The sequence below is a fragment of the Triticum aestivum genome, chromosome 7D (assembly GCF_018294505.1).
Source record: "Triticum aestivum cultivar Chinese Spring chromosome 7D, IWGSC CS RefSeq v2.1, whole genome shotgun sequence".
NCBI lineage: Eukaryota > Viridiplantae > Streptophyta > Magnoliopsida > Poales > Poaceae > Triticum > Triticum aestivum.
In genome coordinates this window covers 551,642,545-551,669,841 of record NC_057814.1, presented here as the reverse complement: position 1 = coordinate 551,669,841, position 27,297 = coordinate 551,642,545, and the positions used below count along the sequence as shown (strand labels likewise).

At 46.3% G+C, this 27,297-nt stretch overlaps 1 non-coding gene and 1 pseudogene across 1 annotated transcript; one reads left to right on the top strand and one right to left on the bottom strand.

The window, feature by feature from the left end:
- Positions 1–11,847: 11,847 nt before the first annotated feature.
- On the top strand, positions 11,848–11,921 carry TRNAD-GUC (transfer RNA aspartic acid (anticodon GUC)). The gene has a single exon. It is a non-coding gene; the product is annotated as a tRNA-Asp (tRNA).
- A 9,072-nt stretch (positions 11,922–20,993) lies between these two features.
- On the bottom strand, positions 20,994–26,999 carry LOC123164531 (BTB/POZ and MATH domain-containing protein 2-like; annotated as a pseudogene).
- Between the last annotated feature and the right edge of the window lie 298 nt (positions 27,000–27,297).

Below are 27,297 nucleotides of genomic sequence, written 5' to 3'. Positions count from 1 at the left end.
GCCTTTGTTACACATGAAACCTGTCGGAGGTCATGGAAGAGTTTGACATTGCTGAGTGCTGAAGCAGATCTTCAAGACGATGGCTTCACTGAAAGATTCAAGTTTGACTCCACTCCTCCAAGGAATGTTGTCTTGCGTCGAACTCCGTCTCTTGAAGACTCTGATTATTCCTCCTCAGCTGCAACGGTGAATGCCAGAGTGATAGATGATCAAGATGATGCTACTTCACCACCTCCAACTTCAGCGCGTATCGACCCTGCACCAAGTTCTTCTGCACCGCCAAACCCCGACGCCGACCCTGCAGCTTCTCCTACTCCTTGGAACGAGTAGAGGCTCTATGTCTTCAAACCTTTTTGGTCCTTACTGACAAAAGGGGGAGAAGCATATGAGTTGATAGTCTTCAAGCGGGTCCATATAGGCGGCTGCTTTATATTTTGCCTAGTGTTTACAACTCTCGCTTTTGATACATTTGGTTCTTTGAGTTGTAACACTTAAACTTGATGGTCGTCTGCTACTTGTTTGCTATTCTGTGATGCGATGATAAATTCCGCATGTGCGATGATAAATCCCGCACGAAGTCATATTGCAGACGTCCATTTTTCATTATACATGTCATTATCTTCGTTATATCAAATCATGCATGATGAATTGTCTTCATAAGTTGAAGAGGATCTCCACAAGTAGAACCTGCCATGTGCATTTGCATTCCAAAAGCAAATTACTTATATGCACATCTTCAGGGGGAGCCTTTTGCTACTTATGAAGACAATACCTAAATCCTTTACAATTTCACATACTTTTATCCCCGTTGAAAACTTCAACCAGTTTGTCATCAATCACCAAAAAGGGGGAGATTGTAAGTGCATCTAGTGCCACCCCTAGTTGGTTTTGGAGTATTGACGACAAACCTGGTTGAGGGACTAATGTGTTTGTGAGAATTGCGGGATAACACAGGTAGTAGTCCCTCATTGATTTGGTTTATCTACCGGAGATGACCCCTAAAAATGTATGAAGACATTGAAGACAATGGTGGTATGTGAAGATATTCACATTGAAGACTATGACAAGAGAAGACATTGCGTGAAGACTTTGGAGCGCGAAGACATAGTTGTTTCATTGTTCCCTTTTCTTCTTTGTTGAGTCGTAGGAACCACTGTACTGTTAAGTGGGGTCCCAGTAAACAAAGTCAGAATGACTGAAGTGATGCTCAACCAAAATCCTAAGTCTTCGAGCGAAGACAATGAGAGCAAATCTTATCGAGAGCTGGATGAGTCAGCTTTACTTGTAGCCCAAGTAAAGTTGTCGCGTGTGTTTGAAATCTGACCGTTGGGACACGTGTCAGTTCCTGAGTGACCCAGGGTCATTTCGGACAAATCAGGTCGGGTTGCCTAGTGGCTATAAATAGCCCACCCCCTACACCATAAATTGGTGGCTACTCAGAGTTAGTGCACGGCTTTTGTCGTTTGAGAGCAACCCACCTCCGAAGCTTTTGAGAGAGAGAAATCCTTGCGAGGACAAAGCCCAAACACCCAGAGCCAAAGAGTGTTAGGCATCACTGAAGTCTTTCTGTCCGCGTGACCTGAAGACTTGTTACACTTGGGGACTATGAATCCTCCAGCCGGTTAGGCGTCGCGTTCTGAGCATCCAAGAGTCATTGTGGATCGCCGGTGAACGAAGTCTGTGAAGGTTTGGAAGTCTACCTTGAAGACTTACCAGAGTGATTGGGCGAGGACTGGGTGTCCTTAGCTCAAGGGGAATAAGGTGAAGGCGTGGTCTTCTGAGTTGAATCTCAGCCTCCCTAACCAGACGTACAGTTGTCATAGCAACTGGAACTGGTCCAACAAATCATGTGTCCTCACCAAGTGACTGGTTCTATCCTCTCCCTCTCTTTACTTATAGTTTGTCTTCGTGAAGTCATTGCCCGCTTGCACTACTTGTTTGACTTCACTATGTGACTACTATCATTGTTTGGCTTCATACTATCTTCCATCCTGATCTTTACTACCTAGCTGCTATTAGTCTTCGTGCTTTCACTTCATTGCATACTTGACTATGGCTTTCTTAGTGTAGTCTACCTTCCGCTGCATATCAATATGTTCATTTCTATTGTTTGTCTTCGAAACTCTCATGTTTTGAAGACTTTCATACAAATCGCCTATTCACCCCCCCCCCCCTCTAGTCAATAACTAGCAATTTCACAAGCTCATAGAACATTTGTCAAAGTTTACCATAAAAACATTTCAGATTCCTTTGTATCGTCGTGCACCACTGATCAGTGATCAGGAAGATTTATCATGATGATTTCTTCCATAGAACATATTTGAAATATTGGACTATATGATTATTACCTTCAAAGGATTCATATGCGTTATTGATGGTGTGACCAAAAAAAAGTTATGCGCTGTATTCGAACCTATAAGATTAAATAGTGCCTATGTATGACATATTGACATGCCAAAGCCTTTTCTAAAGGACAACGCTGACGCCCAGTGGGAGCCAAACCCGCCCACACGTCCTATAACACACATACCGCGCCAGGTCACCGCATGCATGCATGTGGGAATCTTTTTTGATTTTCAGTTTTTTAAAATGTTTTATCTCTTAAATGAAAAATCCGATTGAAGATCCGTGATGTCTACTACACAACCTTCTTCTTGCAGACGTTGTTGGGCCTCCAAGTGCATAGGTTTGTAGGACAGTAGCAAATTGCCCTCAAGTGGATGACCTAAGGTTTATCAATCCGTGGGAGGCGTAGGATGAAGATGGTCTCTCTCAAACAACCCTGCAACCAAATAACAAAGAGTCTCTTGTGTCCCCAACACACCCAATACAATGGTAAATTGTATAGGTGCACTAGTTCGGTGAAGAGATGGTGATACAAGTGCAATATGGATGGTAGATATAGGTTTTTGTAATCTGAAAATATAAAAAAGTAAGGTAGCAAGCGATAAAAGTGAGCACAAACGGTATTGCAATGCTAGGAAACAAGGCCTAGGGTTCATACTTTCACTAGTGCAAGTTCTCTCAAAAATAATAACATAACTGGATCATATAAATATCCCTCAACATGCAACAAAGAGTCACTCCAAAGTCACTAATAGCGGAGAACAAACGAAGAGATTATTGTAGGGTACGAAACCACCTCAAAGTTATCCTTTCTGATCGATCTATTCAAGAGTCCGTAGTAAAATAACACGAAGCTATTCTTTCCGTTCGATCTATCATAGAGTTCGTACTAGAATAACACCTTAAGACACAAATCAACCAAAACCCTAACGTCACCTAGATACTCCAATGTCACCTCAAGTATCCGTTGGTATGATTATACGATATGCATCACACAATCTCAGATTCATATATTCAACCAACACAAAGAACTTCAAAGAGTGCCCCAAAGTTTCTACCGGAGAGTCAAGACGAAAACGCGTGCCAACCCCTATGCATAGGTTCATGGGCAGAACCCTCAAGTTGATCACCAAAACATACATCAAGTGGATCACGTGATATCCCATTGTCACCATAGATAAGCATGGCAAGACATACATCAAGTGTTCTCAAATCCTTAAAGACTCAATCCGATAAGATTACTTCAAAGGGAAAACTCAATCCATTACAAGAGAGTAGAGGGGGAGAAACATCATAAGATCCAACAATAGTAGCAAAGCTCGCGATACATCAAGATCGTATCACCTCAAGAACACGAGAGAGAGAGATCAAACATATAGTTACTGGTACATACCCTCAGTCCCGAGGGTGAACTACTCCCTCCTCGTCATGGAGAGCGCCGGGATGATGAAGATGGCCACCGGTGAGGGATCCCCCCTCCGGCAGGGTGCCGGAACAGGGTCCCAATTGGTTTTTGATGGCTACAGAGGCTTGCGGCGGCGGAAATCCCGATCGATTCTATTTTTCGAAGGTTTCAGTATTTATAGGAATTTTTGGCATAGGTCTCACGTCAAGGAGGTTCCCGAGTCGTCCACGAGGCAGGGGCCCACGCCCAAGGGGGGTGGGCGCGCCCTCCACCCTCGTGGACAGCTCGGGACTCTTCTGGCCCAACTCTTTTGCTTCGGAGGCTTCTTTTGGTCCATAAAAAATCATCAAAAATTGGCCCGTCAATTGGACTCCGTTTGGTATTCCTTTTCTGTAAAACTCAAAAACAAGGAAAAAACAGAAACTGGCACTGGGCTCTAGGTTAATAGGTTAGTCCCAAAAATCATATAAAATAGCATATAAAAGCCCATTAAACATCCAAGATGGATAATATAATAGCATGGACACTTCATAAATTATAGATACGTTGGAGACGTATCAATCCGTTTTCACCATTAAATCCCTCGCGATGAGATCTTTGAAACTAGATCTCATATGAATATATTTCGACGAATTTTTTTGGGTTAAAAGTTGTCATGTCTATTGCACATGAATTGCCATGATGTTTACACTGAAGTTGCCATAACATGTTTCAGCTATTTTTTTTCCACATTTAAAAGTAAATTTTGACATATTATGAAATGGGAAATTAAGAAACTAGACTTGTCATGAACCATAAACTAAAATTGCCATGATACATGCACTTAAAATTGTCATGGTTCATACAAAAAATAATTTTCATGGTCAAAGTACTGGAATTGCCATTATCAAAAAACTAAAATTGCCATGCTCGACAAACTAAAATTGCCACATGACAACTTTAGTTTAAGCACTATGACAACTACATTGTAAACATCATGTCAACTTTTGGGCAATTTTGTTTTTGTTGAAACATATTAACATGGGTCTAGGTTTTGAAGATCTCGTCGAGACGGATTTAATGCTGAAAAGGATTTTTAATTTGATTTTTTAATTAGGAGATAAAATATTTTTAAGCCGAAAACCAAAAAAATTCCTGCTGATGTCATCTGTTCATACGTGGCAAAATGAGTGGTGACTAAGGCGTGTGGGCGATGTGCAAGATGTCACACGTGTGGGCGTTAGTTTTTTCGTTTCTAAAAGGCGAAGGTACGCATGATGATGCTCTAGGACTTATTAGTAAATAAAAGAGATTGGCTAGGGTCAGGTGACTCGATATAAATTTTGGGTTCGTTCGCTTTTTTGATGTGTGAATGTATGATGCGTGAGACAATTAACCGAGCGAGCGGTCAGCACGTAAACTAATTCATAACTGAACAAGCGATCTAATACTCGATGACTGCATATTCAGTGATCATGATGATTTATCGTGATGATTTCTTCCATCGAATCTTTCTAAAATATGAAAAATGATCTAAATCAACCGACTAATTTTCTACTCGTGTAAACCGCTCGCTACACACGCCACACGTTCTCGTGGGGCCCTCCCACTGCCCACTCTTTCCCTTATCTCACGGGAACCACCCATCCCTATCCTTTCATGGAAAGGCAATCTCCTTTTCTTCTCCACATGGCTCTCTCTCGTACTGCTCCTTGCCTTGGCCTTGTTTTTTTTTCTCTTTTGTCACCGCTGCTCCCGTGGAAAACCATCCTCGGTGGCTGGAGCGCCAGGCTGCTAGACGAGCAGCCATGCGTTGCAAGCGCCGTGCTTCCAGGCAGGCTCGGTAATGTGAGCAGGGGCCGCGGGCTACACCATCGGTGGGCAGCGTAGCTGCAATTTGATATGGACCGAACCTCGATGGCAAGATCCGATCTGTTGTTGCGGCCCGATCTTTCACGTCTCGTGGTAACTAATGATGGGAGATATGATGCCTTACTAGCAATTTGATGGGGTACTAGCATTTTGATTCCAAACTTGTTTTTTTCTAAGACCCTGAAATCAACCACATAAAAACCTAAAACCAACCTCATCGATGAGCTCTAGCATGGTTCCACCTTTTCTATTCCACAAGTATGAAACCAAACACACGAAAACCGTGAAACCAACCACAACGATGAGCTCCATGAAGGTTCCACTTATTCTATTCCACAGCTCTGAAACCAAACACAAGAAAACCCTGAAACCAACCACACAAAACCCTGAAACAAACCACAATGATGAGCTCCAAGAGGTTTCCACTTTTATCTTCCATAACTCTGAAACCAATCATAAGAGAAACCCTAGAATCAAGCACACACAAAACTTTGAAACTAACCATGACGATGAGCTCCAACAAGGTTCCACTTTTCCTGTTGTGCTTAGCGGCAACCATGTCGTCCCAAGCATTGCTAGTGGACGTAGGGCGTAGGAATCTGCATGACCCTACCGTAGTAGAACTAACACACTACCTGTCTTGCATCTACAATTTCCAAGAATGGGAGGAGAAATGCGACCAAACATGCATTACATTATTCTTGACGAATTATATTATGGTGTCATCCACGGTGAGGGGGGAGGGGGGGCTTATGCCCCCTACCTAATATAAGAATGATGATAACGGATTTATTTCTGCGTGTTGCTCGTTGGAGCGAGCGATCCCCACGCGTGAGTCGTTTAGTCTCAAGCATCCTTCCTAATAAGCGATGTCTGAAACCGAGCGCTGCAGCGCTCGCACGCGCAATAGCCAGGAATCATTATCATTGATTGCAATTTTTTGTTGGTAGCTTACTGTCGTGGAATCGTCACGGCAGATGTCCTCGTGCAAGGACTTAGTCGTGGAGCCATCGCAGCTAGGAAGCTGAAAGGGGTTAAACAGGACAAAGGACACGGGGATTATACTGGTTCGGCCCCTTACGTTGAAGGTAAAAGCCTACTCCAGTTGAGGTGGAATTACTTAAGGTTTCGATGACCAGGAGCTAAACCGCTCTGCCTGGCTATCGATCTGATCTTACTTGTCCTGAATCGCCGACGGGTCGTCCCTTTATATAGAAAGGTTAACGCCCAGCGGCTCTCAGAGTCTCGGCCGGCTCATAAACTGTGTCCGGCTTGGACTCTTAACTATTCTTGCCTTACACTACAAGTCACGCCACAACGGCGGTTTACCACTACGGGCCTTAAGCCGCCTCTGGGCCTTAGACCTATTACTAAACCGCCATCATTAACCTGTCCTTGGGCTTCTGAACGAAGAGCTGTCGCAACGTAACCCGGCCCATCTCGAGCGGGTTACACCAGTAGCTATATCCTCAACATTAGGCCCCAGATTGATTTGAACCGATTCATGTCAATCTTCAATACCTTAAGAGAAAATCTTCAGGCTTCTGTTTGCGCGAAGGTTATAACCCGCCATGACGTCATCTTCTGGATTCTTGGTAACCCGCCGTGACGTCATCCGCCATTAATGCACGTTCCATCCAACGTATCTCAACGGATCCTTATCTTAATAACTATCCCGAAAATCGAGGCGCCTCTGCAGCTGGATAATCATGTCTTCAGCCTCCTCGTTTCTCGCGCCCACTTAACAGCCGTCCCTTATAAATAGGCCCGACCGGGTCCTCTCTCACTCCTCCCTTTCCATCGTCTTCCTCCTCTCAACACCTCAGAGCCAGAGCTCCGCCACCGCCGCCGCGCCTCCCGTCTTCCTCATCCTCGGCCGCTGCATCAACCTGAGCTAGTCCAGAGAACGGCGGCGACTCTCCGCAGTGAACCTGCCACTGTAAGTCCTCTTCTTCTCAAACGTCAGATCCGCATTAGGGTTCCGCGTTCCTCCCTGTTCTTCGTAGTTCATCTCAGTTCTTTTACAGTTCTTCCACCGCGACTCCTTTTGATTCGAAAAACAGTACAGAACTCCTGCGGTAGTAGTTTCGCACCCATTTCCCATACTAGCAGATCCCTTTTGCTTGCAAAAAGACCTCATTAGAACTTATGAACTTCTCTGCGCCAGTTTTTAGGTCTAGAAAATTTTCCTTTCTGGACGACCGTTCGATCCAAAATAATTACTGCAAACTGTGAAACTTGTTTGTGCAACACTTAGGCAAAAATTGCATCTGTTAGCTATGGCGGCTCATATCACCGGCTTAAAAAAGGCGATGCTTCATGAATATTCCGGGTCATCCATAACAGAGCTAAATAACTTAATTGCTCACGATATCCATAGCGGCTTAAATAACCCGACATAATTGGCCACATATCATTAGGCCCCTTCATAAGCCGCCACCTTAAATACTGAACCGAAATTTTCCTCCGGCTTAACTTTGAACCGGAATTTTTATTTTGTCATAGGCTTCCATCCTTCACAATGCCGCCCAAGGCCCCCAAGGCGCCCATTACGTGCAACTGGGTTAGATCCAACGTTACTGATAGCACCTTAGCTGACTTCATGAAAACGGGTTACCTGCCCAAGAAAGAGGTCATGTCCTATCGTGCTCCTGACCCGTCCGAAGAGAGACCTCAACCCAAGGATGGAGAGGTTGTTATATTTGCTGATCACATGAGCCGGGGCTTTGCTCTTCCTAATGTCGGAGATATACCCCGCGGTATGACCCGGCCAGACTTGGCGACTCACCAGAGACCTGGCTGGAGCTTGGTGACTCACTGGTGATCCGCCCGAACATGGCGATTCACAGGTAACCCGCCTGGACATTGTGACTCACTGGAGACCCGGCGGGCGGATCAGACGGACGACAAGACCCAAGGCCCAGCAGGCTGGCTTATACTCTGGTGGGCTGGCTTAAGGAAAAAGGGATGACGAATATTTCCTTTACGAGGAAGTAAGACCCGGACTTGTATTCAACTTGTAAGAAAAGATAGACTAACTAGGACTCCGCATGTAACCCGCCCCTCTAACTTATATAAGGAGGGGCAGGGCACCCCAAAGAGGGACAAGAAACAAGAAACAATCTCTAGGGCTAGACACAAAGAGCCGGCTTACCGGCGACTCTCTCATGATCATAATGAGACCTAGCCACAAACAGCATGTAGGGCTATTACCGGATGATGTTTCCCGGGGCCCGAAGCTGTCTAAATCCTTGTCGTGTGTTACGTCTCTCGATTCCGCCCAACCTCTCTCAAGCTACCGCATAGATGCGTTGGCCTCACGACTAAGTCCTCACACTAGGACATCCGCCGTGACGATTCCACGACAGTTGGCGCCCACCGTGGGGCGTGCGCACGGTGGTGTTGAGTTCTTGAAGGGATATTTTTAGGGTTCGAGAAGTTCGTAAGTTTCCACATGAAGAAAGCCGGTTTGAGCAGCGCGAGCAATATTGAGGCGAGACGGGTTATGCGTTTGTACGCTGCCGCAAGTCGTCAAGATAACGGAAGTTTTCGCTGCAGATTCGACCCAAAAGCTGCTACTCGTATCCGGGTCAGAGGCCGAGGCATCTATCCAAGTCGTCGAATCCGAGATGAGTACGTACACGTCGTCCTGTGCACCGGCGCTGCTGCTGCTTCTATTCCAAACTGCAACACATGGGGTGGCGTCAAAGTCTAAGGCAGCTGTTTGATTCTTCGGCCATAATTGCAGATGTGACCGGTCATTGATTCCTTCTCAGGGAGACCAAAAACAAATCATCAACTACCATGCCACTATCCACTATGACGTGTGGAGGCACTAGTACAGAGTTAGTCCGGCCTTTGTTTTTACCATCAGATGCCACGTCCACCGAGACATATTACTGGTTGCCAAGGTTGCTATACATAACAGAATAAACTGATCTAAGCCGGATTGCTCAGCGTAAAAAAAAAGAAGGGAAGACCACGACTTAAATGGGGATTGATCCAACTGGCCACGACTCAGAAGTGGGCATGGGCGCATCTCCGTCGTTGCGGCCTCACCTCACGAGCGCCTCTCCGTGGCTGCGACGGGCCTCAGTTGCCCTGTCTCCGGCGGGGTTTCGTATGGTTTCCTCCGTCGTCGAACCACCCCGGCCGACAAGTTGATTTTGCCGCAGCGACCTACCGCCCGAGTCACCTGCTCCGAGCCGCCGTCTCCTTCGCGCCACGACCTCGCCTTGGAGCCGGCTGCCTCTGCCTCATGCTCCATCCGCCTCGAGGCCGCACTGGTCTCCGCCTTAGCTTCGCCGGCCGTGACCCGCCTTCGGGTTTTTTCCATCGCATCTGCCTGCTACAGAGTCGCTGCCGTCTGCTGCTGAGCCGCCGCTCACCTTTCAGAGCCGAGAACACAGCAGGGGTGACCCAGTTTGATCCAAAACTTTCTACTCAGAGCCAAGGTCAACCCAGTCATCAAATACTTTCAATTAGTACTCCTGTTCATCATGTGGAGACTACAGGGATAGACAAAAATCCCACGGAGAAGGTTCAAAGGTTATTACCACTTACGTAAAGTGACTTGGGCACATATTCCCAGGTTGAAGATGAAGATGCTTACGGAGGTATTACACAATACTAGTATTTTTGCTCTGTTCAAAGATGTGGCCAACAAAAGCAGTACTATGGTCAGCAAGACGGCCTAAAAAAACATCACGGGTACAAACTCCATCAATCGGACATCCAGCGAATCAATCGGACACCTGAGCCGCCGCGTTGCAGGAGCTCCGTTTTTCAAGTGGGCCGCCGCGATGCACCTGAGCTGCTGCCTCCACCCTGCTTCACCTCGCCCCGCGGCCCGCCTTGCCGACGCCCCTTCAGAGTCGCCGGGTTACGCCCCTGTTGTTACTTTTTCTGTTGTCAGGACCGAGTCAAATTCAAGCTCAAACTTTGAGGAGGCAATTTGTACAAAGAAGAAATATTGCTTGGTGAAGCTGCTTCACGTGAGCATGCATGTTTGGGCAAAGGATTACCACGACAGATCAACAGTACACGCGATAAGACGTCTGAAGAAAAATCAGATTAAAAAAAGCTGATTGTATGATGAGCATCCACACTGCTGTTGGGCCTTCATCTGTTCCAGTAAAATTCTGGTCGGCCCAAGGATCATATATCATCTGAATATATCAGGTGATGTCCATCCATTTACTTTTTTATCAGTACTTGTTAATTTTTTGTGAAAACAATCACTCTGCCCTATAGTGTTATTATACGCAGGTAAACTATTCATTACAAAAGTGTTGATATACTGCGGGTATGGAGCATGCGCCAACATCTTTTTTGTTGGCATTCATCTGTGTTGCGCAACTTCACGGACACGCGTAGAAGCCGCCGCCCTTGCGGTCCGGTCTACATCAACGCGCCAGCCGATTCGCTCGTTCGAGCCGCCTTACAATGCCACGGTCAACTCACCCGTCTGCACCGGTTTACCACGCCGCGGCCGGTTCACCCGTGAGCGACTTCAACTTCACCTAGCAATCATTAATTTCATGGCGGATTGTTTTCGGCCTGGCACATCAGGTGATATCCATCTAAAATATATTTTATTGGTGCATATTATTTTTTATCAAAGAGCAGTTTATCTTTGTCTTGGTCTGCAATATTGTTGATGCAGGACAATTGTTCACTACATCAAAACATGTGGTTAACTCGCCCATCCGCACCGGCTTACAACGCCACGGCCGGCTCATCTTCTGTGCCGCTTCTGATGCAACGGTCGTCTTTACCATCCATTTCTCGCGGCCTGGTCTATATCAACATACCGGGCCACACCCGTCTGCGTGAGCTGATTATTGAGTATGAGCAAGTCACTGCTTGGGAAGCCCGGTTTTTCTTCCAACAAAATTGGAGGCAAATTATCATGTATTATCAGCCGCCGTCTGCACTGGATGGTTCAAATGGACAGGCGCACAAGTCGCCGCCACTACAGTTTGGTTAACTTCAAACAGCCAGTTGGAAGGGACCATTGGCCGAGTTGCTGACACGGCTCATACAGGATCATTTATAACCCGCCACAGTCAGCTCAACCTTCTGTGGATTCACATCGTGCTATCAACACCAATGACATACACCTTATGCTATAGTCAATATGGAGAATCTCAAAGCCAACTCCTCGAGTCGTCTTGAGACTTGGGGGCTACAATGATATGACTCGGCAGCATTGGTGACTGTTGAATCGACAGTAGTTACGAAAGGGGGAAATAGCTCAGTTGGTTAGAGTGCTGGTCTGTCACGCCAGAAGTCGCGGGTTCGAACCCCGTTTTCCCCGCCCGATCTTTCTTTCTTCCCGAGGTCATACCTCTGCCACTTTACCCTGAGTTTCACTCGGTTTCAATGCATTCAAGAATTCCGAGTCATTGGAGGGAGAAATAATTCGGTCCCGGAGGCTACCGCCATATTGGTGAAAAAGTTTAAAGGCCGTCAGAAAATTTCCGGCTTAAAAAGAAGGATTCCAGTTTAGATCCGGCTCAAGAGACTTGACATCTCCCACAAAGCACTGAAGCTCTTAATATCCGGTTTAAAATCCGGTTCAAGGGAAATTTATCTGCCACAAAGTTTTAAAGCTCTCAAATCCGGTTCAAAATCCGGTTCAAGGTAAATTTGTCTATCACAAAGCTTTGAAACTCTCAATATCCGTTTTTCCGGTTCAAATAGAATTTATCTCTCGCAAAGTTCGAGTTCTCAGGAAAAATTAAAGGGACCAAAAAGAGTCTTTACAAAGCACAACCCAAACATAGGTACCCTGCTTTAATGACCATTGGGAGCTGATCGTATTCGAATTTAGCTTAACCCTTTTGGTGTGACCCTGATCGTATTCAAATCAGAGTCGTTAAATATTCTCATGATCACTAGGGGGTTTCCTGTTCAAACATAGGTCGTATTCGAACCAAAGAGAACATAGATGTCGGTACCCTCTTGATCGGCACACTGCCGAGCTCACTAGGGGGCTTCTTGATCGTATTCGAATCATAGCTCAACCCCTTTTGGGAACCGACGTGGATCGTATTCGAATCAGCGTCGTTAAACAACTCTCAAGGTCATTTGGGGGCTTCCTGTTCAAACATAGGTCATATTCGAACCAAAGAGAACATAGCTGTCGGTACCCTCTTGATCGGCAACGCCAAAGCCACTGGGGGCTATATGATCGTATTCGAATCTTAGCTTAACCCCTGTGGGACGGTTTTCTGATAGTATTCGAATCAGAAGCCTCAAAATTTTTGAAGTCTCTTTTTGCAAACAATTTTTGGATTTTATTTGAAGCTTTTTGCTCATATCTGAAGCATATATATATATGTGGTTTCTATTAACCCACCCTGGCTTTCGACGAACAAGTCGCCAGCATATGACAATATTAATACTTGGAAGGTTTGGCTTCTAAGGATTGGGTTATCACCCTTACTGCACAGGTCATGTAAACCGGCAGTACAAATTCAATATCACAGTGGTTATATGTGAGATATTGTGACCCGCCCTGCGGTAAACCGCCAAGGGATCTTGTGATCTACTTGTGTGCAGGATAAGACTACATTTGGGTGGTTACCCGCCCTGGCTTTTGACGTTAAGTCGCCAGGGCATATGTTGTTTAAACTCTGTGCAGGATTTACAGAGCTATGACTTACATAAATGATTAAGTTCAAGCCCATCATCAAAGATTAAAATTGGTGTCTCAAAAGGGTTATCAATTCTTGATTTTCTCAAAGGCTATAAGCCGCCGGGTTATAAAAATTCCGGCTTACAATGGAGGCGTATTAAATTGCCATCGGCCAAGAGCCGGCGGGTATTTAAACTCCGGGTTTACTTATCAACAGATGAGGTATTCAAAGTCGCTTTGGCGCAATGGCTATTATTTTATCAATGGATATGATTTATTCTACAATGGAAGGAATAGTCCCGAGTCGCTGCAGGCTTACGACCCGACACTTGGGGGCTACATTATTCAAATTGATATTACATCAAATATGCAAGTCCCATGTTACTGCCAGCATGTACCATGGCACTTGGGGGCTAATGCAAAGTCATTGTTTGCTCAACTTATTGAAGACCCGACTCATCACATTCTAAATGAGCCGGCCCTTGGGGGCTACCAATTGCTCGTGTCGAAAATTCAAGGTACACAAGCCTTAATCCATTATATTGAAAGATCCACTACTCAGTTGGTAGAGTACAAAGCTCTTAACCTTGTGGACGTGGGTTCAAGCCCCATGGTGGAGATTACATCATATGTTGTTATTATCAATGAATCATATACAAAGTCCCGGCTCGGTAATATCTTACTGACCCGGCCCTTGGGGGCTACATTGGTTGAAGTTTTTATGAGCATAAGGCAATTACAAGTCCCAGGTTGCTGCAAGCATGCCAACCCGGCACTTGGGGGCTACATATGTGGAATATTCAGTTTATGACTAATGATTGAGATGAATAACCCGGCTTTCTTCAAGGTTGCAACACTTATATTGAAGCAAGTCTTAAGTTATCACTATGTTCTCCTCTTAAGACTTGGGGCTACAGGTGATATGCATATAAGGGAGAAAAAATCTTCAAATTCTCAGTTTGGAGCAGACCAGATTGACCCGGTGTTTGCAACAATCATGACCCGGTGTCACCAATAATAATGACCCGGCGTCGGCAACAGTTATGACCCGGTGTTATCAATATTTACAAGCCGGTAATTTTGGCAATTATAACTAGCCAGTCTCTAGATCTTTAAACTGGCAGATCACCAGATGAATCTTGAGTCTAAGATGTTTATTAAGCCGGAGTTTTGGAAACCGACTCAAATGGATTATTTCGTATAATATTTCTTTATAAGAGCCAATGTCAGCAAATGGATTATGAAGCTGGCCTATTGACCCGGATATTCCAGGAGAAAATGTCAAGGACTTAAAGATGATCAGGTGCCGGCTTACAAGAATATTTAACCCGGAGCACAACTTGTCAAATTTGTTCTTGAGTTATTTTGCAGGATCAGTTTAACATGGATAAATCCAAATTAAACTGGGGGCTAATGTCGGAGATATACCCCGCGGTATGACCCGGCCAGACTTGGCGACTCACCAAAGACCTGGCTGGAGCTTGGCGACTCACTGGTGATCCGCCCGAACATGGCGATTCACAGGTAACCCGCCTGGACATTGTGACTCACTGGAGACCCGGCGGGCGGATCAGACGGACGACAAGACCCAAGGCCCAGCAGGCTGGCTTATACTCTGGTGGGCTGGCTTAAGGAGAAAGGGATGACGAATATTTCCTTTACGAGGAAGTAAGACCCGGACTTGTATTCAACTTGTAAGGAAAGATAGACTAACTAGGACTCCGCATGTAACCCGTCCCTCTAACTTATATAAGGAGGGGCAGGGCACCCCAAAGAGGGACAAGAAACAAGAAACAATCTCTAGGGATAGACACAAAGAGCCGGCTTACCGGCGACTCTCTCATGATCATAATGAGACCTAGCCACAAACAGCATGTAGGGCTATTACTGGATGATGTTTCGCTGGGCCCGAAGCTGTCTAAATCCTTGTCGTGTGTTGCGTCTCTCGATTCCACCCAACCCCTCTCAAGCTACCGCATAGATGCGTTGGCCTCACGAGTAAGTCCTCACAGTAGGACATCTGCCGTGACGATTCCACGACACTTACCAAGCTTTCCGCTTGGTGTCAACAGCACTAAGAATCAACATTATAAAGAGCAGTTGTGATGTTTACATAAGCAGTATGGGACTAATCACTCAGATCAGGGACAAAAATTCAGGTACATCATGTTGGGTCGGCCAGGCGAGCACAGGTTGGGCTTTAGCCCAATAAGAAGCAGCCCTGTTCAGAAACGAACGTGTGCAAGATTCTCTGTCCTCACATAGTTTTTCCTTTTACATATTCATTAGTGTGTACAAAGCCGTTGTAACGCCCACGATGCGGATATATCTCCCACGTGTCGAGGCACGACTTAGAGGCATAACCGCATTGTGGTATTGTCGCAAGAAGGGTTATCTTCACACAATCCCATGTAATGAACAAGAATGGGATAACGAGAGTTGGCTTACAATCGCCACTTCACACAATACATAAATATAATTCATACATCATCCAAAATCCACACATAGACCGACTACGGTCAAGATCCAAATGAAAACAAGATAACCCCAAATGCTAGATCCCCGATCGTCCCAACTGGGCTCCACTACTGATCATCAGGAAATGAAACATAGTAACGACCACGTTCCCACTTGAGCTCGGTTTCGTCATCTGCACTGGCATCGTCGGCACCTGCAACTGTTTTGGTAGAATCTGTGAGTCACGAGGACTCAGCAATCTCACACCCGCAAGATCAAGACTATCTAAGCTTATAGGAAAGGATGGTGTAATGAGGTGGAGCTGCAGCAGGCACTTAGCATATATGGTGGCTAACATACGCAAATGAGAGCGAGAAGAGAAGCAACGCAACGGTCGCGAAGCTAGAAATGATCAAGAAGTGATCCTGAAACTACTTACGTTCATGCATAACTCAAACCGTGTTCAATTCCCGGACTCCGCCGAGAAGAGACCATCACGGCTACACACACGGTTGATGTATTTTACTTGGGTCAAGTGACAAGTTCTCTACAACCGGACATTAACAAATTCTCATCTGCCTCATAACCGCGGGCACGGCTTTCGAAAGATAATACCCTGCAGGGGTGTCCCAACTTAGCCCATGATAAGCTCTCACGGTCAACGAAGGATAAAACTTCTCTCGAGAAGACCCGATCAGTCTCGGAATCCCGGTTTACAAGACATTTCGACAATGGTAAAACAAGACCAGCAAAGCCACCCGAATGTGCCGACAAATCCCGATAGGAGCTGCACATATCTCGTTCTCAGGGCACAGCGGATGAGCAGTCCGTACAACTAAAACCAGGCCTCAAGTTTCCCCGAGGTGGCGCTGCAAAGGGCTCTAGTTTGGACCAGCACTCAGAGGAACACTGGCCCGGGGGTTTAAATAAAGATGAGCCTCGGGCTCGCCAAAACCCAAGGGAAAAGGCTTAGGTGGCAAATGGTAAAACCAAGGTTGGGCCTTGCTGGAGGAGTTTTATTCAAGGCGAACTGTCAAGGGGGTCCCATAAATCAACCAACCGCGTAAGGAACGCAAACTCAAGGAACATAATACCGGTATGACGGAAACTAAGGCGGCAAGAGTGGAACAAAACACCAGGCATAAGGCCGAGCCTTCCACCCTTTACCAAATATATAGATGCATTAATATAATAAGAGATATTGTGATATTCCAAAATATCCATGTTCCAACATGGAACCAACTTCAACTTCACCTGCAACTAGCAACGCTATAAGAAGGGCTGAGCAAAAGCGGTAACTTAGCCAAACAACGGTTTGCTAGGAAAGGATGGTTAGAGGTTTGACATGGCAATATGGGAGGCATGATATAGCAAGTGGTAGGTAGCGCAGCATGGCAATAGAACGAACAACTAGCAAAGCAAAGATAGAAGTGATTTCGAGGGTATGGTCATCTTGCCTACGAGGTTCTCAGAGTTGTCGAAAGCTTGATCCTCGTAAGCTTACTCAACAGGTTCCTCGTACACGAACTCGTCTCCCGGCTCTACCCACAACAAGAACACAAGCAACGGAACCACAATCAATCACGGGAAATGCACAAACAACATGATGCAATACATGTATGATATGCGAGATGTGGTATGCGATGCATATGCGTGCTCTGGAAGTAACTTGTAAAACCAAGCATGCCACTGGAAAGATGAGATGATTTCAGTCGAAATCGATATAAAGATCACCGGAAACGGATGCACGGTTTGCAAATGGCAAGCAAAACAAGAATGACACGAACCTGCGATTAACAGCATGATAGCACTTAGAATACATCAAGTAACTATTCTACAGCACTCCAACATAGTAACAAAGCATATGACAGTAATATACAGGAGATGCTTGACAAAAGAGGAACACTGAGCTACGGCTAGATCACACCATAACAGGTTCAAACAAGCATGGCAAAAGTGCAAAAGATATCAGGTTCACAGACTTGGTGAAATTACTGGACATGGCAGAAACAGCATCAGGTAGCAATGTTCGGAGCAAACAACCAACATGCTACAGGAACTTAACATAGCAAAACAAGGCATGGCATGAATCTACTAAATGCATAGAACAAAAATCCCTTACTGACCATAAGCCAAAAAGGGCCAGAAGATATGATGGCAACAATGTAAACATAGCAAGTTTCGTTAACAGGTTTCAGACAGCAGAAAACAGAGCATGGCAGAAACAGTAATATGAAGGCATCTTGGTGAGCTTTATTCACTCACCACAAGGCAATGCATGACAAAACAAGCATACCTACATCAATATGGAATGTTTATGAAGCTATCCATGGCAATAACAAATACATAGCATGAAAGGATTAACTACAACAAGCTTGGCAAAATTGAATAACACGTAAACAATCTGCCAGAAATATTTTATAGCAAAATTAGAGCAAGGTTAAGACATGCTATGGCACTCCATAATTACAAATAGTGGCATGGATGGATAGAGCACAACTATATTTACAAAACATCCTTACTGAACATCTCCAAAATAAGCATGGATCTCTCTGTAGCCACATGGATACATAGCAACAAAATAACAGCAGTCACAGAAATAAGATGGCATACACATCTGTAAAGATGGCATCACGAAACATCACGAAGTCTAGTTTGCATGCTTGTGCTAGTCACCACAGAGATCACAAAAATACATGGCATACACATCTGTAAAGATGGCATGCCATACATGAAAACACATGTAGAGCTCATGCCCATAAGATGCCCACATCAAATGCAACAAAAATAACAAATCCTCAAGTTCTGATAAGTAACAGCAGTTAACAGCAATTAGCACTATTGCACCAGAGATTTGGGCATCAAGATGGACTCAAATGAACATGGCACAATGGAACAAAATGAAGAGCAGCTCGTAACGAACATTTCGATATATTACGCGCACGAAACGAAGCTATATGCAGAGAGTTATGATGCAATGAACAGGAGCACATATTGTAAGAAATCTAGGACTTAGAGAAATTCGGGGGGGGAGAAAGTCAACGCTCTCGTTTTTGGATCGGGATCTGGCTCGGGAGGCGCTCGCCGGAGTTACTGATGTTCACCGGAGAAGGGGGGCACGACGGCCGGCCTCGGAGGAGCTCGGGAGGAGGCGGCGCACGGGCGACCGGAGGGAGGAGCTCGGGAGGCGCGGGCTCCCGCGGGGCGGCGGCGTCTCGGGAGGCGTGGAGGCACCGGCGATGGCGTCGGTGGCGAGGAAGATGCGGCGGCGGCGGGGGCGCGCCGGGCTGCGAAGCGCGGGCGCCGGGCGGAGCGCCGCGGGGAGGAGGCGCGCGGGCGGCAGGGCGCCTCGGGCGCGGGCGGCGGCGACTCGGGTCGCGGGGGCCAGACGCGGGCTCCCAGGCCGCGGGCGTACGGGCGGTGGGGTTGCTGACGTGGCGGCGCGGGATTGGCTATGGGCGGCGGCGCGATTTCCTCCGGCGCCAGGCTGACACGTCCGGCGGCGCGGAGGAGCGGGCTAGGGTTTCGGGGATCCGGAATTTCGGAGGGGAACACATATTTATAGGTAGAGGGAGCTAGGAGGCTCCAAATGAAGTGCGGTTTTTGCCCACACGATCATGATCGAATGACCTAGAGCATGGAAGTGACTTAGATGGGTTTTGGGCTGTTTGGAGGGTGGTTTTTGCTGCAACACATAAAAGGACTTTGCGGTTACCCGGTTAACCGTTGGAGTACCAAACGACCTCCAAATGGAACGAAACTTAACAGGTGGTCTACCGGTGATATACCAAGGCCACTTGGCAAGACTCGGTCCATTTGGAGAACGTTCAACACCCGCTCATGAAAAGAAACAAGAGGGGTGCGCCGGAGGAGGTGGGAGTGCCAGATCGCAAAACGGACAACGGGGAAAATGCTCGGATGCAAAAGACGAACACGTATGCAAATGCAATGCACATGATGACATGATATGAGATGCATGACATGAACAAAATGCAAAAACAAAAACGAAACCCAACCATGGAGGGAAAATCATAACACATAGCCAAAAATGGCAAGAGTTGGAGTTACAAATATGGAAAGTTACATCTGGGGTGTTACAGCCGTATATCAAAACTTTGTCTTCATGAAAAATTTACAAATTTCAACAATTTGACTAGATTATGTGCAACAAAGCTGCATAACAAAACAACATATTCAGTACAATTGCGTGTTCACATACATCAGAAAAATCAGGTTGAGACAAAGTCGCTTCAATGCAAGTGTGTGTTCACTAACATTGCAACATTCAGGTTCGGAGGAAGCTTTGGCGTCGCATCCGGCAGCTGCGACCACCGAGTTGCCGTCGTTCGCGGCCAATATCGTCGGTGTGCCTCCCCGCCAAGCGGAGCTTCGACGTGGTGCTCCTGTGTCATCGCCATTATGAGGACCGCTGGTTGTTGCCGCCTCCCCGGTGCTTGCCGTTGCAGGCTACCGTCGTGGCGTCCACCGCTCCAGCAGGTGCAGGGCCATGGGGGATGGTGTCTCCACTGTCGTCGTTGCAGCATGTTGTTGGTGGAGGAAGGGCAAGGGCTCCCACCCGGAGGGCACGTCGTGATCGACTCTGGACATGTGTCCGTCGCTCAGCAAATTAAAAAAGAAGAAACCGAAGCTGAACCGCCAATGGCTTTTCAGATTCGTGGGTAAAGAAGAGGGGGATTACCTGTAAAATTGCGTTTAAGTGGCTGGTTTAGGATTCCACCTCCCATATGTGTCATTCCTCGTCGATCTGATGGCCAACAACGGAAGCTTTTAGATTTTCACCGAATAAGTGTTACTTCTCTTTTATATATTGTTGCAATTTGCAGACTACAAATTCACACTATTGCCGTCACATTCTTTTCCCTTAATCTAAATCCAGGTTCATAAAACGCCTTTCAGAAAACACCAGCATGCATTCATTCTTCTTGATTGGTAGCCACTAGAAAACGGTTTCATGACACGGTAGGCATAAAAGCAACAATGAACGAGACAATGCACGGAGAAATATATGAGGACAAAAAGGCTAGGTGTGAAACTTGCACGTTGCTGCCATGCAGATCATTTTGACGCTTGACCATATCCATGCATGTTTTTTTGGCAACTATATCCATGCACGTTTGATTTCTATGGTTCAACAAATATGCGAGCTATATCATGACGAGGAAATTGAAAGCGAGACACATGGTCCACGACCTCTCTCTAGAGTATCCCGTATCTGCATAAGGGGGTCATTTCAGTTATAGTTGTGGAACATGTGTACCACATAGGAGGGTGTTACTTCTGTTGGTTTGAAGCAAGCTTGACGAAGAGCTCCTTCAAAAGCGAGGGATAGGTCGAAACTACATAATCCCAGCCATGAGTTGTTGCTACTGTTTGCATGCACGAGGAAGACTGGACTTGGATAAACTTCAAGCATGCCTCCTTTAATCCCTGGCAGTGGTGTTGCTCGGCTAGAGCAAGAATGGACATCACCGATCTCACACCTATGTTATCAGACAATTGCATTTCACATATGCACTTGAGTCGTTGGAGATCATACCTGTCCGCCGCCACAAACAAGTCTTGAAGCCGTTGCAGCCACATATCATCCTTTGTTGTTTCATCTTCTTCTCCTTCTTCCAGAACTTGTGACATTTCTTGCTCCTCCTCTATGTAGTCGTTGTCTATCTCAGGGCATGAGTCTGTATAGATGAATCTAAGCAACGCCCTGAACACGTTTGCTTCCATGTCTTCGATATGTATGACACTGGACATAGTAGTGCCCTCCTTCATGGGGCCAAAGAGTTGTGCCATGAAGACTTTAGACCAGGCTGCAAGCACACAACGATGTGCGGTGAACGTCTCGCCACTACCTCGAATGTCACATCGGCACCCACCTTGGTCTGAAGGAGAATGTTAAAATGTTGGTCCATGTCAGACAGGAGCACCTTGGTGTCGTGGCCACCGGGATCCTCGGTATTGGAATCCTCGCAAACCATTATGTCACACTGGATGGTGAAAGAATCACCCTTCAGATTCGCCGATCGTTCAAGGGCATCTCTTCAGAGAAACTCATTGATGCCCCAGGAATAATCACCAGCACTCTCGAACCTGGTAGCTTTATTAGTTGCACGGATGTCCATTGGCATCTGCTTCTCAACCTGGTCGACGAGACAAAAACTGAAGGTGGCATCCACTTTGCTATCGTCGTGGACAAGGGATAGATAGAGAGAGATGAAGTCGGCGCAGTTCGGGTGCTTGCCATTGGGGTAGTACTCTAGTAACCAATTGGTATGGTATCATCATTTCATCCACATAGCATGTGCAAGAAAGTTGAGAGGGTTACGGCAAAAACTGGATGCACTTCGTGTACAAAACGGACAATGGTATCATACTCGTCTGTTACAAAATTGGCATGGTATCATCATAATAGTTGCGGGAGAAAGTCTTCACTTTTTCTTTGCTTGTGTCATTTGCTTATTGCACCATAACCATGGATAATCTTCATCGTTTATCAGGATGCTTGGGTCAGCCTTGACTTTGAAGGGAGGAATTTCATGAAACTTTTCATAATCTTCAGACTGTCTTGCCCTCCACTCCCACAATGTCCCTTTTTCCTGAAAGAAATATGTGGCGCTTTGGCTCATCGTATGATGTATTCGCTTCCTTATCTTTTCTTTTTCTCGGTCTGGTAGACATGTCCTTCACATAGATAACCTGTGCCACATCATTGGCTAGGACGAATGGTTCGTCAGTGTACCCAAGATTGTTCAGATTCACTGTTGTCATTCCATACTGTGGGTCTACCTGTACCCCGCCTCCTGACAGATTGACCCATTTGCACTTAAACAAAGGGACCTTAAAATCATATCCGTAGTCAAGTTCCCATATGTCAATTATGAAACAATAATATGTGCCATTTCCCCTCTCGGTTGCTGCATCAAAGCGGACACCGCTGTTTTGGTTGGTGCTCTTTTGATCTTGGGCGATCCTGTAAAATGTATTCCCATTTATCTCGTATCCTTTGTAAGTCAATACAGTCGAAGATGGTCCCCTGGACAATGAGTACAACTCATCACAAACAGTGGTGTCACCTCTGAGACGTGTTTCCAACCAACTGCTGAAAGTCCTGATGTGTTCACATGTAATCCAGTCATCACACTGCTCCGGGTGTTTGGAGCGCAGACTGTTCTTGTGTTCATCGACATACGGGGTCACCAAGGTAGAGTTCTATAGAACTGTGTAGTGTGCTTGAGACCAAGAATGCCCGTCCCTGCATATTATTGAGTCCGCTCCTAGCGTGCCTTTTCCAGTCAGTCTCCCCTCATACCGCGATTTAGGGAGACCTATCTTCTTAAGGCCAGGAATGAAGTCAACACAAAACCCAATGACATCCTCTGTTTGATGGCCCATGGAGATGCTTCCTTCTGGCCTAGCGCGGTTACGGACATATTTCTTTAGGACTCCCATGAACCTCTCAAAGGGGAACATATTGTGTAGAAATACGGGCCCCAGAATGACAATCTCGTCGACTAGATGAACTAGGACGTGCGTCATGATATTGAAGAAGGATGGTGGGAACACCAACTCGAAAGTGACAAGACATTGCGCCACATCACTCCTTAGCATTGGTATGATTTCTGGATCGATCACCTTCTGAGAGATTGCATTGAGGAATGCACATAGCTTCACAATGGCTAATCGGATGTTTTTCGGTAGAAGCCCCCTCAATGCAACTGGAAGCAGTTGCGTCATAATCACGTGGCAGTCATGAGACTTTAGGTTCTGAAACTTTTTCTCTGGCATATTTATTATTCCCTTTATATTCGACGAGAAGCCAATCGGGACCTTCATACTGAGCAGGCATTCAAAGAAGATTTCTTTCTCTTCTTTCGTAAGAGCGTAGCTGGCAGGACCTTCATACTGCTTCGGAGCCATGCCGTCTTTTTCGTGCAAACGTTGCAGGTCCTCCCGTGCCTCAGGTGTATCTTTTGTCTTTCCATACACGCCCAAGAAGCCTAGCAGGTTCACGCAAAGGTTCTTCGTCACGTGCATCATGTTGATTGAAGAGCGGACCTCTAGGTCTTTCCAGTAGGGTAGGTCCCAAAATATAGATTTCTTCTTCCACATGGGTGCGTGTCCCTCAGCGTCATTCGGAACAGCTAGTCCGTCGGGACCCTTTCCAAAGATTACATGTAAATCATTGACCATAGCAAGTACGTGATCACCGGTACGCATGGCGGGCTTCTTCCGGTGATCTGCCTCGCCTTTGAAATGCTTGCCTTTCTTTCGACATTGATGGTTGGTCGGAAGAAATTGATGATGGCCCAGGTACACAGTCTTCCTGCATTTGTCCAGGTATATACTTTCAGTGTCATCTAAACAGTGCGTGCATGCGTGGTATCCCTTGTTTGTCTGTCCTGAAAGGTTACTGAGAGCGGGCCAATCGTTGATGGTTACAAACAGCAACGCGTGCAGGTTAAATTCCTCCTGTTTGTGCTCATCCCACGTACGTACACCGTTTCCATTCCACAGCTGTAAAAGTTCTTCAACTAATGACCTTAGGTACACATCAATGTCGTTGCCGGGTTGCTTAGGGCCTTGGATGAGAACTGGCATCATAATGAACTTCCGCTTCATGCACATCCAAGGAGGAAGGTTATACATACATAGAGTCACGGGACAGGTGCTGTGATTGCTGCTCTGCTCCCCGAAAGGATTAATGCCATCCGCGCTTAAACCAAACCATACGTTCCTTGGGTCAGCTGCAAACTCAGTCCAGTACTTTCTCTCGATTTTTCTCCACTGCGACCCGTCAGTGGGTGCTCTCAACTTCCCGTCTTTCTTACGGTCCTCACTGTGCCATTGCATCAACTTGGCATGCTCTTCGTTTCTGAACAGACGTTTCAACCGTGGTATTATAGGAGCATACCACATCACCTTCGCAGGAACCCTCTTCCTGGGGGGCTCGCCGTCAACATCACCAGGGTCATCTCGTCTGATCTTATACCGCAATGCACCGCATACCGGGCATGCGTTCAGATCCTTGTACGCACCGCGGTAGAGGATGCAGTCATTAGGGCATGCATGTATCTTCTGCACCTCCAATCCTAGAGGGCATACGACCTTCTTTGTTGCGTATGTACTATCGGGAAATTCGTTATCCTTTGGAAGCTTCTTCTTCAATATTTTCAATAGCTTCTCAAATCCTTTGTCAGGCACAGCATTCTCTGCCTTCCACTGCAGCAATTCCAGTACGGTACCGAGCTTTGTGTTGCCATCTTCGCAATTGGGGTACAACCCTTTTTTGTGATCCTCTAACATGCGATCGAACTTCAGCTTCTCCTTTCGACTTTCGCATTGCGTCCTTGCGTCGACAATGACCCGGCGGAGATCATCATCATCGGGCACTAGTTCCTCTTGATCTTCAGCAGCTTCCCCCGTTGCAGCATCATTGGGCACATCGTCTGGTTCCTCTTGATCTTCAGCAGCTTCCCCCGTTGCAGCATCACCATATTCAGGGGGCACATAGTTGTCATCGTCCTCTTCTTCTTCGTCGTCTTCCATCATAACCCCTATTTCTCCGTGCCTCGTCCAAACATTATAGTGTGGCATGAAACCCTTGTAAAGCAGGTGGGTGTGAAGGATTTTCCGGTCAGAGTAAGACTTCGTATTCCCACATTTAGGGCATGGACAACACATAAAACCATTCTGCTTGTTTTCCTCAGCCACTTCGAGAAAATCATGCACGCCCTTAATGTACTCGGAGGTGTGTCTGTCACCGTACATCCATTGCCGGTTCATCTGCGTGCATTATATATAATTAAGTGTGTCAAAAACCATTACAGAACATCATGAATAGATAATTAAGTGACCAAATTAATAGAAGTTCATCATCACATTAAAACCAAAGTACATACATAGTTCTCATCTAACAACATATAGCTCTCCAGAGCATCTAATTAATTAAACCATACATTGAAACTATGTAAAACATTTCAATGCGAAAACAAATGCGATCATAATCGCAACCAAGGTAACAATTGATCCAACGGCATAATGATACTAAGCCCCGGTATGAATGACATATTTTCTAATCTTTCTAATCTTCAAGCTCATTGCATCCATCTTGATCTTGTGATCATCGACGACATCCGCAACATGCAACTCCAATATCATCTTCTCCTCCTCAATTTTTTTTATTTTTTCCTTTAAGAAATTGTTTTCTTCTTCAACTAAATTTAACCTCTCAACAATAGGGTCGATTGGAAATTCCGGATCACATACCTCCTAGATAAATAAAATCTATGTCACGTTGGTCGGCATAATTTTCATAAACAATAAATGAACCAATAGTTATAAAGATAATATATACCACATCCGAATCATAGACAGGACGAGGGCCGACGGGGGCGGATACCAAAACCATCGCACTATATAATAACAAGCAATACAATAGTAAGAAAATTAGACAAGTATCTATCTAAAGTAAGAATTTTTTTTCTTTCAGAAAGAAGATAAGAACAAGAGGCTCACCACGGTGGTGCCGGCGACGAGATCGGCGCGGGCGATCGACGGCGGTGAAGACGGGAATGGGACGTGACGGGCCGCTAAACCTAGACAAATCTTGAGGAAAATGGAGCTTTGAGGTCGAGCTTCGAGAGGAGAAAGCTTAACTAGTGTGGCTCGGGCATTTCATCGAACACCTCATGTGCATAGGAGGTGAGCTAGAGCACCACAAAGCCCTCCCCTCGCCGGCCAGAGAAAAACAGAGCACTGGAGTGCTCTGCTCGCGGGCGAGGGGTATATATAGGCACCTCATTGGTCCCGGTTCGTGGCATGAACCGGGACTAAAGGGCAGCCTGTGGTCCCGGTTCAAGCCACCAACCGGAACCAATGGTGGTGGGCCAGGAGCGAGGCCCATTGGTCCCGGTTCGTCCCACCAACCGGGACCAAAGGGGCCAGACGAACCGGGACAATGCCCCCACGAGGCCCGGCAGGCCCCTGGCCTCACGAACCGGGACCAGTGCCCCCATTGGTCCCGGTTCTGAACTGAACCGGGACTAATGGGCTGACCCGGCCTGAACCAAAGCCCTCTTTTCTACTAGTGCAAGCATATCCTCCTACCACAAAAACACCATAGCTGATGCACTTGCCGGTGGGCTTCTCTTCTTTGGTACGCGAGTAGCCATTGACCATAAGGAGATTGTAGCCGCTGTCCGTGTCGGCCTCGACGGCCGATGTTTTGCAATAGGACCCCACGTGGTCTTCGAAGACGGATACGCCGGTGAATGATGACATGACGAACCTGTTAAGAATAATTAATCTAGATTAATTAGTGGATAATTCCCACTTTCCCATCCTTGTAATCCCACGATGTGGGAACCGTCGTAGCAGTTGCGTCGCCTCCAGGAACCGACATAGGAACCGACGCGTCCTTTGTTAGCGTCTGTTCCCCCTGTATATAAGGCATCTGTAACCATCAATAAAGATACAATTGATTCATTTGTCTCTCGTTCGCTTTGGCTCTCAATCGACACGTTATCAGCACGCTCTCCGGCGAGAGCGATTCCGACGAGAAGAACAGAGAAAAGGTGAG